Source organism: Ambystoma mexicanum, chromosome 5p (genome assembly GCF_040938575.1).
Source record: "Ambystoma mexicanum isolate Mex_15411 chromosome 5p, UKY_AmexF1_1, whole genome shotgun sequence".
Lineage (NCBI taxonomy): Eukaryota > Metazoa > Chordata > Amphibia > Caudata > Ambystomatidae > Ambystoma > Ambystoma mexicanum.
In genome coordinates this window covers 534570310-534585356 of record NC_090930.1, presented here as the reverse complement: position 1 = coordinate 534585356, position 15047 = coordinate 534570310, and positions in this window count along the sequence as shown.

Sequence of the window (15047 nt, the reverse complement as noted above, 5' to 3'; positions counted from 1 at the left end):
ATTATTTCTCAGCAGTTGTTTTCTTTTTTTCTTGAGTAAAAGAGTTCATTATTATCAGTCGAGTGTTCTTCTTATATAGGCACATCATTGGAGAGGCAGTAGAATCAGAAACCAATTTTTCATCAGTTTCGTTCATATAGTCTGCAGTCACAGCTACAACAGTAATTGTACCTTCACTCATTGGGCTCAATGTCTCACTACCAGGATGGTTTTTAGAATCAAACTTCTCGGGTTCTTCTCGGGTTCTTTTGGTACCAACACTGGCAATTTAGGTGAAACTTGTGTATATATTTCGGTTGCTGATGTTTTTGAGGTGAAAACAGAAAAATGTTCACCATGAAAAATGTTTTGATTTACTTGGGTCAACAGCTGTGTTGTCGAAAGACAGGCGTCTTTAATGATAAAATGGGGTTTAGATGGGTCCTTTTAGCAGCGTCCTTTCCCCATTTCAGAATTTCTTTTGCAGCCTCTAGATGTATTTTTTTACTTTCACTGATTTCGGTCATATGATCCGCCAATAGATTTTGTAGCAGTCCTTCGGTGTTTGCTTCATGATCTAGTTTCCTTTGCATTGTTGATATAAAGGCTTCGATCTGTATAGGTTTATTATTAAGAACTACCAACAAGGTGGCTTTGTCCTTATAGCTTTCAGTAATAGGCTCATAGAGTTTGAGGAACGGGGCTAGGGAAATTGCATGGGTTGACATAAGACTACAGTTGGTTTCAAAGTTAGTTATTGTCCTTTGTTGACTGTCAGGCTGATTTTTCCCTTTTGATCCTGTTTCTCTTGTGCTTCTCCTACTTAGAAAAAGAAGCTGGTGTATCATCAGACAGTTCACTTTCTGAGTCAGAGCTAGAGTCCGCGCGATAGCACTCAAATTCACACTTGGTTTGATGATGAGAGTTGCAGTGAGATGGGCTTGTTTCTGTGTTCCTTTTGTTTTTTCAATAACCCGTGCAGGGTACTCTATCAGCTTGTTTTTTTGTTGCATGCAAGTCGAGAAGGAACTGGATGTCTCTTGATTTAAAGAGTCTTGGAGGTGCATGAGGTTTTCAGTAGAAGATCTTGGAGAGCTTTTTGTCATTTGAGTCTCTTGGGCCTCTCTCACTTGAGACTGCTCTGAGTCAGGGGAGAATCCCAGACAGGGAGAAAAGGGGGCGCATCTCAGTTGAGATGCAGTCAGATGTTTTTGATTGTATTGGTCTTCATCGCTCCCACTAGATTTGCCAACAGGCATGTTTCTCAGGGGGCAAGACTCTTGAGGAACTGCAACCAACTTGTATAAACACTCATAACCTGAGACTCTCTCAGGGTCGCTCACAGGGCCTAAGTCTAAGTGTCTCTCTGTTGTTACTTCGGAGGATTTTAGAAGGTGGTCAACATTCTTTAAAGTGACAGGGGGATCACTGTGCTCCCCGATCATCCCAAGATTCATTCAGGGCCATCTGTATTTCACTTTCTTGATACTTTCGTAGTGGTCGCTGTTGGATTGTTGTTGGACAGTGCCCTTTAAGCAGTGGAAGCTCCACTGCACCTTGATATGCAGCAACTGGGCCACACTCTGATGTAACATCTGCAGACCGCCAGTTGCCGTGAGGAGAAGAAGGGGATTGTGGATGATGTAGTGGTGCCTGCAACGGTGCTTTCGATGGGAGCTCAGCGACCGGTTGCGTGGTTGAGCAGTCAACAAGGGCAATCCTCACAGACCTCTCCTCAGACTCATCCGGATCCCCAGACCTCACTCTCTCTCTTGCACACATTTTCAAGGATTGCTGACATGTCTAATGGTTGTTTTCCAATCCTGTGATAAGTTGTTCCATTAATCTAGGCCAATCCTTGGCAAACACTGACCTACCAGTCCTCATCTCTTGGGAGTCCTCATGATATTCTCATGAGACTTGTGTGGATTTTAAATCGTTCCTGAAGTACCTGGGCCCTTTTTTGCAGTATGCTATGCGGGTGATGCACAGAGCTCTCAACTCAATCCTTTGCTTATTGGTAAGACAGTGCAGTGTTTTGACTGCTTCCGTTATGTGCTTGTATTTTTTTTTTGATTAAGGATGAACCTTGGGGCTCTGTTTTGGGTTAATGGTAGGAGGCAACCCAGTGAAGGGGCCATGTGAAAGGTAGATTGGGAAAGTCTCTTTGGCTGCAGAGCAAGATTTCCGTTTTGTCTCTGTTCAAGCATAGTTTACTTTCTGACATTCATTTTCAGATACTAGTTGTTGTTGTTAGACATCTCAAGTCTGACAATGAGTTGAGTTTTATTGGCTTGCAGTTGAAATGAGATGGTAAGGGATTCAGTAAATGAAACCGGGAGCTTCATGTAGAGCCACACCGAAAAGGCCAAGCTTTGAGGGACTTACCCATGGGACCGGAAAGAGGTCTGATTCGAAACATTAGACAGGAAGGAATTCATTAAAAACAATCTTATAACTTACAAGGAATTCTAGATTGTGGTACCCTGCACATGATCTGCTCTGTTTTTTGTATTTGGTTGGGAACATGTACAAAGCTTTTGTCCAACCAATGTCAGGCATCTTGATTGTTGGTATGCTAGAAACATCCCAGTGAACTATTCTAGTGAGCATCAGAAGGGACTTGTTGTTCTGGCACAAGTTCTTGAAGTGCATTATTTTCTTATGTAGGAGCTCCAGTACGGGGTATTTAATGTTATCATCTTCCATTATGACTTCAACCAATTGATGTTGGATAAAGGGTTTTAGACGGTTTAGCTTCATGTCCGAGCAAGTGATCAGCCTGTTAATTTTGAATTGTATGGTCTAATATATTTCATGCATATATGCCAAATAGTATTAGCTCTGATAGTGGTAGTCAGTATTTTGTCCCAAATATCTTGCAATGTAGAGTCTATGCTTCTCCCTGGTTTTATCATCAACTGAACTTCTTGCAACACATGATTAGTGTTACTATGGTCTTTAAGTTGAAGAGTCATAATTTTTTTAATTGATTTAAATTGTGCAAGGTAGTGGTGAACGGACTATAGTTTTCTAGAGCAGAGAGGACCATGTGTGTTTTTTTCTGAGAAAAGGTTTGCGTTAAAAGAGATAAAATGATGCTTGCAAAGAGGACTTACCTCTACTGCTGGTGCTAGAGTAATAATCAGATAATGTACCATGCTAATAGTCATCTTACCAATACTGTATATGTTCACACTAAAGATAATCTGACAGAAGTGAGTGGTAGTACCTCTAGGTTTTGCTCCACTGGCATTCCAGTGAAACAGAAATAATTGTGCCTTTCAGCATCACAGTCTGGTACTATGTATTCTTTTTTTTGATTGACAGACGTAGTTGTACACTAGAAAAGTCTTTAATGTGAGTTCAAGGTGTTTTATGTACATATTGTCCCTTGATTTGCACAGCTGAATCTGATAGAGAGGTGATTACAAAGCTGGTGCGACCTGCTTTCATAAGGTAAATTCCTAGTTATATGTGACACCAAGGAAGAGTTATGGTGCATGAAATAGTAGTGGAGATGAGAGTGACCTTTACGAGGGCATCTTGCAGAATGGAAAGTGGGGTGCTCTTGTTCCTAAGAGAGATGTTTATGTCAGATCTAGTGTGAAAGTCTATAAATCCCGCTTGATGTCAAGGGTGAAAGAATAATTTCAGTTTTTTCACTTGTCCTAATCATTAAGCCGATTTAGTCTTGCGATGAACCATGTACTTTAGGGCAGGATGACAAGTGGTTTTGTTATATAATTATTATTTGTACATGTATTGAATTTGACATCCTTTGTCATCTAGCTTCTGGTGATGCGCATTACATATGCATACAAAAATAGTCCCAATGGGAATGGTGATAGTTGAAGGTGTCAATTTAATTGCTGATTTCAAGTGACTGTCAAATTACCTTTGAGTATGTTTAGTAAGGAAGTGACTGTAGCGATAGTGCCAATCCTACCTCTCAGCTTTGGTGGCCCTGAGGCTGGTGGACAAAGGCCTTTTAGTTTGTTGAGTGTCTATCGTGGTTGAACTGGGTTTTCTGTAGCCTACAGAAGTTGAAACAGCATGCCTGGAGCCTCATCTCATGATCTGGATATGTTCAACGACGAGGCCTCACAGTTAGAATTCTGGAGAGACCACTGCTATGTAACAAGGCTCTACCACTGAAGACTGGACTCAGAGAGGGGTGAAATCCTGCATGTGTCAGAGCCCTGTCAAATCAGAGGCACCCAAGTGATATGGTGCTCAGGCATGGTGCTCCCAAGCAAAGGACAAGACAGAACTCCTAAAAGCCTGTACACTGTAGCGTCCTATCCGCCATTGAATGGCACATGGCATTGAGGATCCTGGATGGGACGGTCTGCACTGGTTACAACCATGCATGAATCAAAGGCAAGGGTTTAGGTACTGTAGTGCTAACCTAGGACTGCTACAGCGTTTATATTGCCTGGGAAAGTGATATGCTGCTGAGGATAATGAGTCGGTTGGCTTGAAATACCCCAAAATAGACCTACAGGTCTCCGGTTACCTCTTGTTTACCACAGAAAGAGTATACCCACAGACAATCTCAGTTCTTGAGGCTCCTGTGACTGTGGAAGTAAAGAAGGAACCCCAGGGTTCCTAAAGGGGGAAAATTCAAAAATAAGGAAACCACTAGATCAGCAACCCCATGAACACTCACACCAACACAGTTGGGAAGAGCCTTCCTGAATTAGCTTTTTCTATACGTTCTCTAACGACTTTGACTATTACTTTGCTTTCCTGAAACGTGTTCCTTCCTTAAGTCTGTGGTTGAGTGCTAGCATTTTTCAAATGTGCTATCGTCTTGCCTGCAAGATGGAAATTCAACCTGTATTACCACAGTCATTCAGAACAATTACGTTATTCAAATCCTAATGTTAAATGGTCTCTACTTCTCCGATTTAGTAATATTGGATTAATACTTGCTTTTGAAGATGATAAATAAGCCAGATGTTTAACAGCTCGCATAATAATTGACACTGTTCTTCTTTTTATGGTTACTTGTGTATTAATGTGAACATGTATTTACTTGCATTTCATCTTTTTCCCTGAGATCCTTATTTCCTATCTGTTTGATCTCAAAGGTCACCTATCCACAGCATTGTCCATGCCACTTTTTTTTTATCAATACTCATAGCCTGTTCATCAGGTTTCCCTAGTTTCTTTATGCTGTAGGTTCTGTAATTCAACACTTTTAACAACTGTGTATTACGTTTTAAATTCTGTTACTCTTTATCACTGTCTTACTTGTACCAAGTACAGTAATCCTCAAATATTAACCTTGGAACATAAGCTACAAGACCATTAATTCTCGTGAACCAATGACATCTGGGTAGATCTTAGCCTGCTGTTGCATTTGTATTAGTAATCCTTGTGTGTGTTTACTGTTCACTGTGATCGACTGTGCGGCTAACCTGACTTGCTGACTTGACCTGAAATGCTCTCTGTGCAGGTTATAAATCTGTGAAAATGGCCTCAATGCGTCTCACCTCTACTTGATAATGCATAAATCCTTCCTCTGCATCTTCATCCATAAGGCGTGGTTCTTCAGTAGAAGCGTGGTAAAAATATTGGACCATACAAAATGGCCATGAAACCGTATGTGATTTCTTGAAATTGTGCCTTTCCTCGCCTTCCCACAGTCCTTCCTTAATGTTCCTGATCTACACATACTGTGCTATTGTCCTTCTGGCCCTGTCAAGACTTCATCATAGAGGTATACATTAAATAAAATTATCAGCAATCCAAATCTGCTCTGAATAATGTAAACAAGAGGTTCAAGTCCCAGGAATGCTTGTCACATAGGAGCCAACATTCCCTCAACGGCCTGTGATTAAGTCCCATTGGTGAGGGGGGGTTTGGGGGGCAATGGGGACTCTGAGCCTGTTGGAGGCTCCTGCGTGGCCCCTGAGGAGAACCCTTTCCTGTGAAAGGAGAAAGGAGCGGGCCCACTAGCCCACTGAAGGCTATACTGCAGAACCTATCCAGGGTCAGAAGGCAAGAACACTTAGTGCATTGGTGAATCTATGAGGTATCTTCAGTGTAAAGACTTTGGGAGTCATATTGACAGCATATGCTGACACCAAGAGGCTAGAAACCAGGAAGATGGAGCCAAAGCCGGTTGAGGGGCTCACTCACAGTAACACGGTCTTTGACTGGTGGGTGATAATAACAACAGTGCAACAACAACCCTGGAAAGGGGGAAGAAATACTTGCTGGTAACAGCTTTTGTTGGACCCTTGGAGTGGGGCATCAACATTCCTGCTGGTAAGGTATACCCAATGACAAATGGGGGTAAGAGGTTTTAGCTTCTATTCATTGGTTATACCAAGGAGCCTAGGAAGGGGACCGATGGGCCAGAGGGTGACATCTCATAGAATAAGAAGAAACCACAGAGAAATAAAGAAGCGTGCTGGCTGCCATATTTGTGGGACTGTGGTCAGAGCAAAGAAAATACCTAGGTGCCATATCCGAGGGACTACAAATTTGGCAAAGGGCATGAGCTGGGTGCTATATACGTGTTGCATTGGGGTCAAGATGAGGATACTTGACAAGAACTCTAGGTCCTTTAGAGTAGGTTTTGCACATGTTCAGTTTTCCTCCCAGAGGTTTTTCGTTATAGTTGTATATTATAACTACGTCCCAGAAGCCTGTTAGACATTTTCTCCATTCAGTACCCTATAAAAGATCAATGGTGGATGGCAGGTGCAAAAAAGGGTAAACGGTACATGTTTTACGGGGCACAAGAGTTTAGGAATACTAGTGTATTCTGCACTTTTCCATTTTGTCCCTTCCCTTACACTGTTATAGTAGAAAGTCAGTTAGTTCATCCTGTTATGCTGTACAAGTATTGTCTTACCGCAAACATTATCCCAAACCCAACCTAGTACCTTTACAATGTAATAAAAGTGTGGACTGCATAATCCGTGTATAGTGTGTAGAGCTGGTCTCTCCTTTCCACGCCCCAACACATCTGATGAATGCAAAATTCATCATGACCATCAACAGACAGAGAAGGACTTGAACGAGAATTGCTTTCGCAGGGATCCTTTGGTCAACAGGTTTCACTTGAGATGTGAGGATCAAAGGATGACAATGGGCCTCATTACGACCCAGGCGGAAAACCATGGTGCTAATAGCACCATGGTCCATGCCGGTAACTTACCGACTCCGCCATGGAGAAAGGGGGAATTACCACCCCATTACAAGGTTGGCGGGGCGGTAATTCCCCCTTTCTCCATGGCCCTTTCCCATTCCCATTTTTGCCCCATGGGGCTCAATGGGAATAGGGAAGGCGCTAAGTACGGTACCGCAAATTGCGGTACCGTACTTAGCAGCAAGGTCCCTTTGCGGGTCCCTACTTTAACGGCTGGTGTAGACCAGTAAATTGTAAATTGGATCCTTCTACTTAAGACTCTGAAGTCCTTTGCTTTTTTTTTAGCTGAAACTCATAGCTGTACAAACATTCCAGGACATTTATAATATATGTATTTCCAAAGGATTTGAGCTACAACGAGGGAAAAGGTGGGAGTGTCCTCTTCCCTATTTCTTTTAATATTATACTGAGTAATTCATTGAGGTGGCTTCAGGGAGGGTCCTAAAGCATGGTGCAACAACAGAAGTCAACTATTCACTTTATTAGCACATGCTAATGATGTTTGACTTATCTTATCTGACTGTAGCTAATCCTTTGCCAGGCCCTCAATATATCCAAATAATATGGTGTAATTTCATGTTATAAACTACATATAACGAAATCTGAGGCAATGCACAAGCCTTCTGTAGGTCAATCTCTGTGTATTGATGGCACAGGAATTTAATGGCCAGGGAAGGAATACAAAATCTGGGTTCTGAAAGTGTCTCTCATACAACTTAAATCTGCTTCCAGGAAAAATAAAGGACAATTGAAATAGGTGGGAATTGAATCATTTTGGACTGCATATAAAAGAATCATATTTCAAGATGACTATTCCACTGAGAATTATATTCTTATATAATTGCATTCCATTCATCACAAGAAAAAAAGGATTTAACACCTATTTATACAATTACAATCCTAAGAGACTTTCCCTTCGGATCTGGTTAATTTTAAAACTTTTGAAAAGATATACAAATAAAGATGATTCTGTTTTCCAGACAAATCTTTATTCCAACGGTTTCTTCAACCTACATCAGCTATTAGACTGGTTCTCCAATAAAGATGGTAAAAGGAAGTCAGCAATGTTTACCCCATGTATGACTCTCCAATTATTTGATAACAGATTTTCACGTCTAGCACATACAAAGTGGCACAGTACTTACGTAGTAAAGACAAGGATAGACTCCATCAAGGTCTGGAAAGACCTGATTAGGCAGATGTACCAAGGCCATATATTATTTATTACACATTTAGGTCATTATTGATCTCCTTTCACCCTATCAGAATGTCCAGAGTGTAGTCAACACCTACTGATATTGAGGTAATTGCAAGCATGTTTTATTTCAGACACAAGCAGCAGAAAAACAAAAAAACATTTCTCTAACACAGAAAAGAAATCTGCAGTATAAAGATATACAATTTACCACATTACCATGTTCCAAGCAGGCAGAAACACAAGCAAATCTTTCTCCAATGCTATACAAACTGCACAACAGAACGTAATGCCCACACCGTTACTTTAACTCTCCTCCCTGCAAAATGAGACAATGGGCCTCGTTATAAGTGAGCCAGTCTGGAAATAATGGTGCCAGTTTGTTACCGGCACATTTTCCGACCGGCTCACTTCGAGTCCGCCAGTTGGGGCTGTGAACTACCAGCAGGCCTGACCTGCCGGGAGTTCAGGCTGCTACCGGCAGAAATTTCACTGAAGCACCGGCAGCGATACTAACTGTGCCGGTGCTTCAGGTTTCTGTTCCTCCGCTGCCTGCAATATCCCAGTAGCACCAGGATGTCAGGCAGCAGAAATTGTAAGACAAGGTTGCCGGTAGAATCTTGTAATGAGGGCCAATCACACTCTGGGAAGATATTATTTTGACACTACGCCTTCAAAATGGCAGTCAACATTCAATGTAATGCACAAAAGTGAAACTTGTGGAACATGTCTTGAGTTTGTGAGGTTATAAAAAGTTGGCTATCTGGGGCAATACTGCTTTTCAGTATTAAAGACAAAAAACATAATTCTGGAAGAGTAGGGTCAATGCAGGACTATCGTCATTGGAAAAAAAGTGTTCTAGAGGCATACAAATGCAACAGGAACTGATATTTCCAGGTTTCTGTACCCCGAGAGCTATGAATGGCAGCAATATTTCCAGAAATGCAGTCTGTTGGACATCTAACAATATACAGGGTTCACTTTTGCATATGTTGATGGACTCTTAGAAAATACCACACCTTTGTGAAATGTGATAGAAATAACCAATTGAATTATTAGTGAGCATATTCTGAAATCCCTATTATACCTGCTCTGTCACTATAATTTAAGTCTTGTAGTTGAAGAGAAATCATAGAGAATTCACAAGTGAAAATCTAACCGTAAATCTGACATGGATCTAGGATTTTTGGTAGCCCTGGGAATATGATTTAGAATCACAGAAATACTGGCCACATATTCATTGACACTTGGAGGGAATTTGAAGATGTTCTCCATTTTCTTTAGATAGGTAAAGGTGCCATCTCATATTTCCCTACTTATGCAAGGTGCGCATCCCCATATTCCCCACCTTTTTCTCTCCTCGCCCATGCCTGCCTCCCTGAGCGTGCATGTAAACATCTCATCAAAAGCGTGAACACACTTCTTATGGATTAGGGTCATCAATTAGAACATTTACTGATAGTCCTGTGTACACTATATCAATGTATCTGAAAGCATTGTTTGCATTTTACTAATCAATGAGGTTTAATATTTGAGTTTATAGCGTACCCTATTCTTATTCCGGCAATATTTCTGTCACTGTGGTTATAATTTTTTACATTGGATGTTCAATCTGAAATTTAAAGTATTTGTCCTTTTTTATCCTACAATAAAGTGTTAATAGAAAAAAACAATTTAAGTGCAAGATGGACAGTTCTGAGCACCAATGATACTGCATACTGAGTAGTCTGATTATCAACACTCTACATCACGCAGAAATGGCAAATTTGCAAGATTAACCTGTTGTTCTTACTTTGCTGGAATCACCATACCAATGAGCAGTGACACGGTACAAAGTATTAACAAAGATGTCTAGGGGATTCCATAAACCGGTACATATGAATTAGACTTTCCAAATGATGAAATAAGATAGAATGATATACCATACTCTTCCTTAAAGCCACTACCAGACGTGTGTGCCAATAATAAAATCAAATGATACATTGTGGAGATGGACTCCCTCAAGTCTCTTTACACATGGCACATGGGAATCCATTGTATAGAAATTGAAAACTGCCTATACCACTTTAAAAGACTAATGATAAAAGCAGAGCAAACCCGTAGGAGCTTATTTTTTTGCATCTAGCCTAGCGTGAAATGTATGCTTAAAATGAGTGCCTAACAATGTTACTCATGCAGTTCATTCCACACCATATTTTAATGTATTTGTATTCAACATTGGTATGCTGCCAGCCATCTTTGTCTGCATGCCAGCAAGACAGAGATCCTCCTCATCGACACACCTTCACCATCCTTTCCCCTCACTTTCCCTCACTTTCTGGTTGGCCTCCCTTGGCCCTCCTCGTACCCCCACCTGCAAGGCTAAGAACCTCAGGGTCATCTTTGACTCAACACTTTCCTTCTCAGCCCACATCTCTGAAGTCTCTAAAAAGTTAAACCTCCTACTGCTCCTCCTCAATGGTACTCTGCCTTTCCTCTGCTTCCCCCAGAAGCTCACTGTCTCCCAAGCTCCGGTTCTCTCTAGGTTGGACTATTGGAACAGCCTCTTTCTAAACCTACCTGCCTCTGCTCTCCACCCTCTGCAACTAATCCAGAACAGGACTAATCCACACCAATTTAGGCTTGGCCGCAGAAGAAAATCTCCCAATCACCCTGACAAGTTTAGATGCAGAGATAGCTTTCAGTAGGATAGATTGGGAGTACTTGTGGGGCAGGATTAGAGATATGGGTTTCTGTAAGGTGCTGATTACTTTCCTAAAGGTATAGTATGGGAGCCCAAATGCAAAGGTCAATGTTAACAGCAATCTACCCCTGCATAAACATAAAAAGGGGCACAGTTGTCCCTTGTTGTGGATGTTGTTTGATATCTTCATTGCACCTCTGGTGCAAAGGCATAGGAAGAAGACTAGTTTCAAGGCTTCAGAGGCAAAGCATTTTCACAACAATGTGCTGTACATACAAATCATATGACCCTTTACAGGCTTGACTACACTAAGGAAGGGCAAGCAATACAAATAATATATATATATATATATATATATATATATATATATATATATATATTTTCGCAAGTATCTGGCTATAGAATCATTTTTTGAAAGATAGCTACTAAGTCATGACATTGTTGGTGAAGTATGAGAATTAAAGTAAATAAAGATTGAACATATCCCATATTCGGTCACCACCCCCACTTTCCTGTAGGATTTATTTTCTAGAAAACAATGTAGAAATCTGCATCCCACATTACTTTGCCAATGCTTGCTATTTGGTTGCTATTTGGAGCATGTCCTCTGTGATGAACTAAAAGTGATCTCTGGCAGAAAAATGTGCCAAGGTTATTGCACCCTTGTGATTTCTCACACCGATAAGGACCAGAAAACACAATGGGCCTCATTACGAGTCCGGCGGTAACTGAGGCGGTTAAACCACCTGGTTACCGCCGTACTCGTATTACCATTCCGCCTCCGTGATTCCCGGAATTACCGGGGCATTAGAACCCCGGTGTCCCGGGAATTCCGGAGGCAGAATGGTGTAAATCCCCATTCCTATTGAGTCCTATGGGACTCAACCAATCGTTGGGTCCCATAGGGAGTCCCATAGTCCTATGGGACTCAATGGGAATGGGGATCATGGAAACACCGGCACCATCTCCTGATTTGTTTCCTCGTTCCCGCCAGGTCAGACCTCCCGCCTGCAGGACTTGGGATCGGGCGGTCCGGAATTAACAGTGGCGGCGGGTTTACCGCCACTGTTATTTCCGGACCGCCCGACCTGTAATGAGGCCCACTGTGATTGCTCATAAATGACCCTTGAGAGGATTCACTAAACCAGAAGTCGCGATTGGTGTTAAGACTGAAAAACTAACACTGTAAAGGGACTTTGGACTAATGAAAGAATCTGTTGTGTTTAGTGGGTGGCAGGATGGGCGTGTCAGAAAGTCTAGTGTTGGTTCTTAAATATTATTAGGTTTCTATTTTGTCAGGTGACCACTGATTGAGGGATCTGGAAGGTGGGTTAGGTTAGGGAAGTCAGTTCCCAATAGATGAAGGATGCTGTTTCCTTGGATTGCAAAGCAACAAATAAAGCTGCCTTTGTTTGGTCATCACCTGAAAATGATGCTTGAGCATGGTTTCTCTGACAAGTACTACCCCTAAAGAATATGATTCACAAATATTTAGATACCGAGGAATACATATAACTAGGGATCAAGAAGAGTTTAAGATACATTTGTCTTCATTAATTGAGATAGTAATCAAGGATAGGATGCATTTGCACAGTAGGGAGAGTGAACATTGCAGAAATTATGATACTGCCAACATTTGTGTTTCGAGCACAAGCATTATCAATATACTTAGCAAAAATATTCTTGAGCACACTGCGGTCTGCAGTTAACTCATTCAAAAATTTAGTCAGGAAACCAATAGTCACCAGGAAAAAAGTATGCCACCCCAAATGTGAAGTGTTTGTGCTTTACCTGATGTTATCTGCATGCTGAGCAAGCTATGTTTAAAAGAATATGAATGGCTATAGATCCACTGTTTGAGAGAAACTAACTAACAGGGATATGTATGTTAATGGTACCGATGTTCTTTTCTCTAAGCCACCTGATTTGTTCATCAGTGGACTTTGGAGTAAATCATGGCCAGGCTTGCTGATACCCCTCTCCAGTGTGATGCCCTTAACTACTGGTTGCCTCCGCCTGCTGCCAGTTTACTGCTTCTGGTGTTTCCCCATCGCCAGATTTGCTTTTCTTTACACTGACATCTCTGGCTCACCACTCTGCTGTACTGCTCCTTGGTCCTACTCCAAAGCTTCCTGTCCACCACATCCGACTCCTTCCAGCACATTCTCAGGCCCTTTTTCCACTCATCACTCCTTTGTTTTCACTACACAACAGCATGCCTCTCTTGGTCTTCCAGAAATCATACTCCGGGATGCCGCTCTCGTTGTCCCAAAAACTAATAGCAACATGCCCCTTCAGTGAGGGGCTTTACCATCTGATAACAGTGCCGAGTCATCGTTAAGGCCCTTGCTTTTCTCATGCCAGTAACTTGGGCCAAGGGCCATTAGCTGGTAGTAACAACCCCGATTTGGGACATATTCGTTTAATGTGCTCCCCGAAGCATTACAAAATACTTTTCTGAGGTTTTCTGTGTGATGTGTGTTAAGAAAGTGTGACTGAAGACATTGAGGGCACTGACACATTCTTGTCGGGGCAAATAGCAATGTCTTCTAATCCTAAACATCTACTACTCCACACCAATATGCTACAATTTGGATGTCCATAACATGTGTAATGCTTTCTAAGATTCAACAACTGATAAAAATGGAAATTCAGACTGTGGGTTTCTTGATGGAGGGGAATAACACTCTTTCTCTGGTAAGAATATAGAACAATACAACCGGCTGCTATGTCACGTAATACGATACCCACAGCCTTATACTCCATAAAACAAACATTAAAACAATTACCCCACAATATGAATTTATTTAAATAACTATTCGGAATAGATCTACTGTGCTCATCAATTCAATACAGTTGCAGAACAAAACACATTTTCCAGACATAATTAATGTACCCATGATAATGAAATCAACTGTAACCTACATTTGTAAACCGATCCAAAAGCAACACCACAAAAGTGTTCTAAGCTCAACATGCCTTAATACAGGGAAACAGTCACTCCAAACTTGAACATGCATCTACTTCCAAATCTCACAGACCTGAAACAGTGAAGAAACATTGTTCTGAATACAATATAAAAATACACTAATAAATAATTTGTTTTTATATAGCGCTTTACATAGGACATATTGACATACAATATTATTATTACCCGATTGAAATTGGTACTCATTTATCAATCTCTGAAGGATTAAAGGCTTAGGTGGCTTTGCCGGGATTCAAACCTGCAACCTGCAGATCAAATACAGATCACAGCAATGAGCATTTAACCCAGTGAGCCATTTTACGACATGTGAGTGTGTTTCTCCTCCATAGGGCAATCAAATGATGAATTCTTCCATCTGAATAACCCAGATAGTCCAATATCCCCAGTGCATATCTAGAGTAATCAGATAGTCAAATCTCCCATCGGCATATCAACCCAGATAGTCTAATATACCATTTGCTTATCAACCTGACATGTCCATGTTTATGTTCTTCCACCACTCTTTATGCATGGACATTGATCAGGTATTGAATACATTATTAGCCTGGTACATGATGTAGGCAAAACATTCCATACACTTTGGGTCTAAAGCCCTTCCAGTGCATTCTAAGAGCTCTCATTTTTTGTCCACAAGGCCATAGAGATGATAGAATATTGTGTCAAATAGCTAAATAACCCTTTTCCAATTATGCTCGGTTCTCCAAGAAGAAGTGTACAGAACTCTTCAAGATAGAGGATAAAATACTGACAGACATAAGACCACATATTCACTTTCTTTTAAAATGAACTTCATACTAAAACAATGTTTCATCTTCCCATGCAGATCACCTTTGTCACCTTTTGAATATTCTATAGGCCAGGACCAAAAAACAGTAAGGTACATCCCATGAGCTAATTTACTGCACATCAATGCACCTGAATTAATTATTACCAACTACGTGAAATGTTCAGAAGCAGAAGCTGAAGAGTACTGCTTCCTTTACTTTTGTGTTAAAAATAATTTCATTTAAATCTTCTCAGCTGCAATTAATCT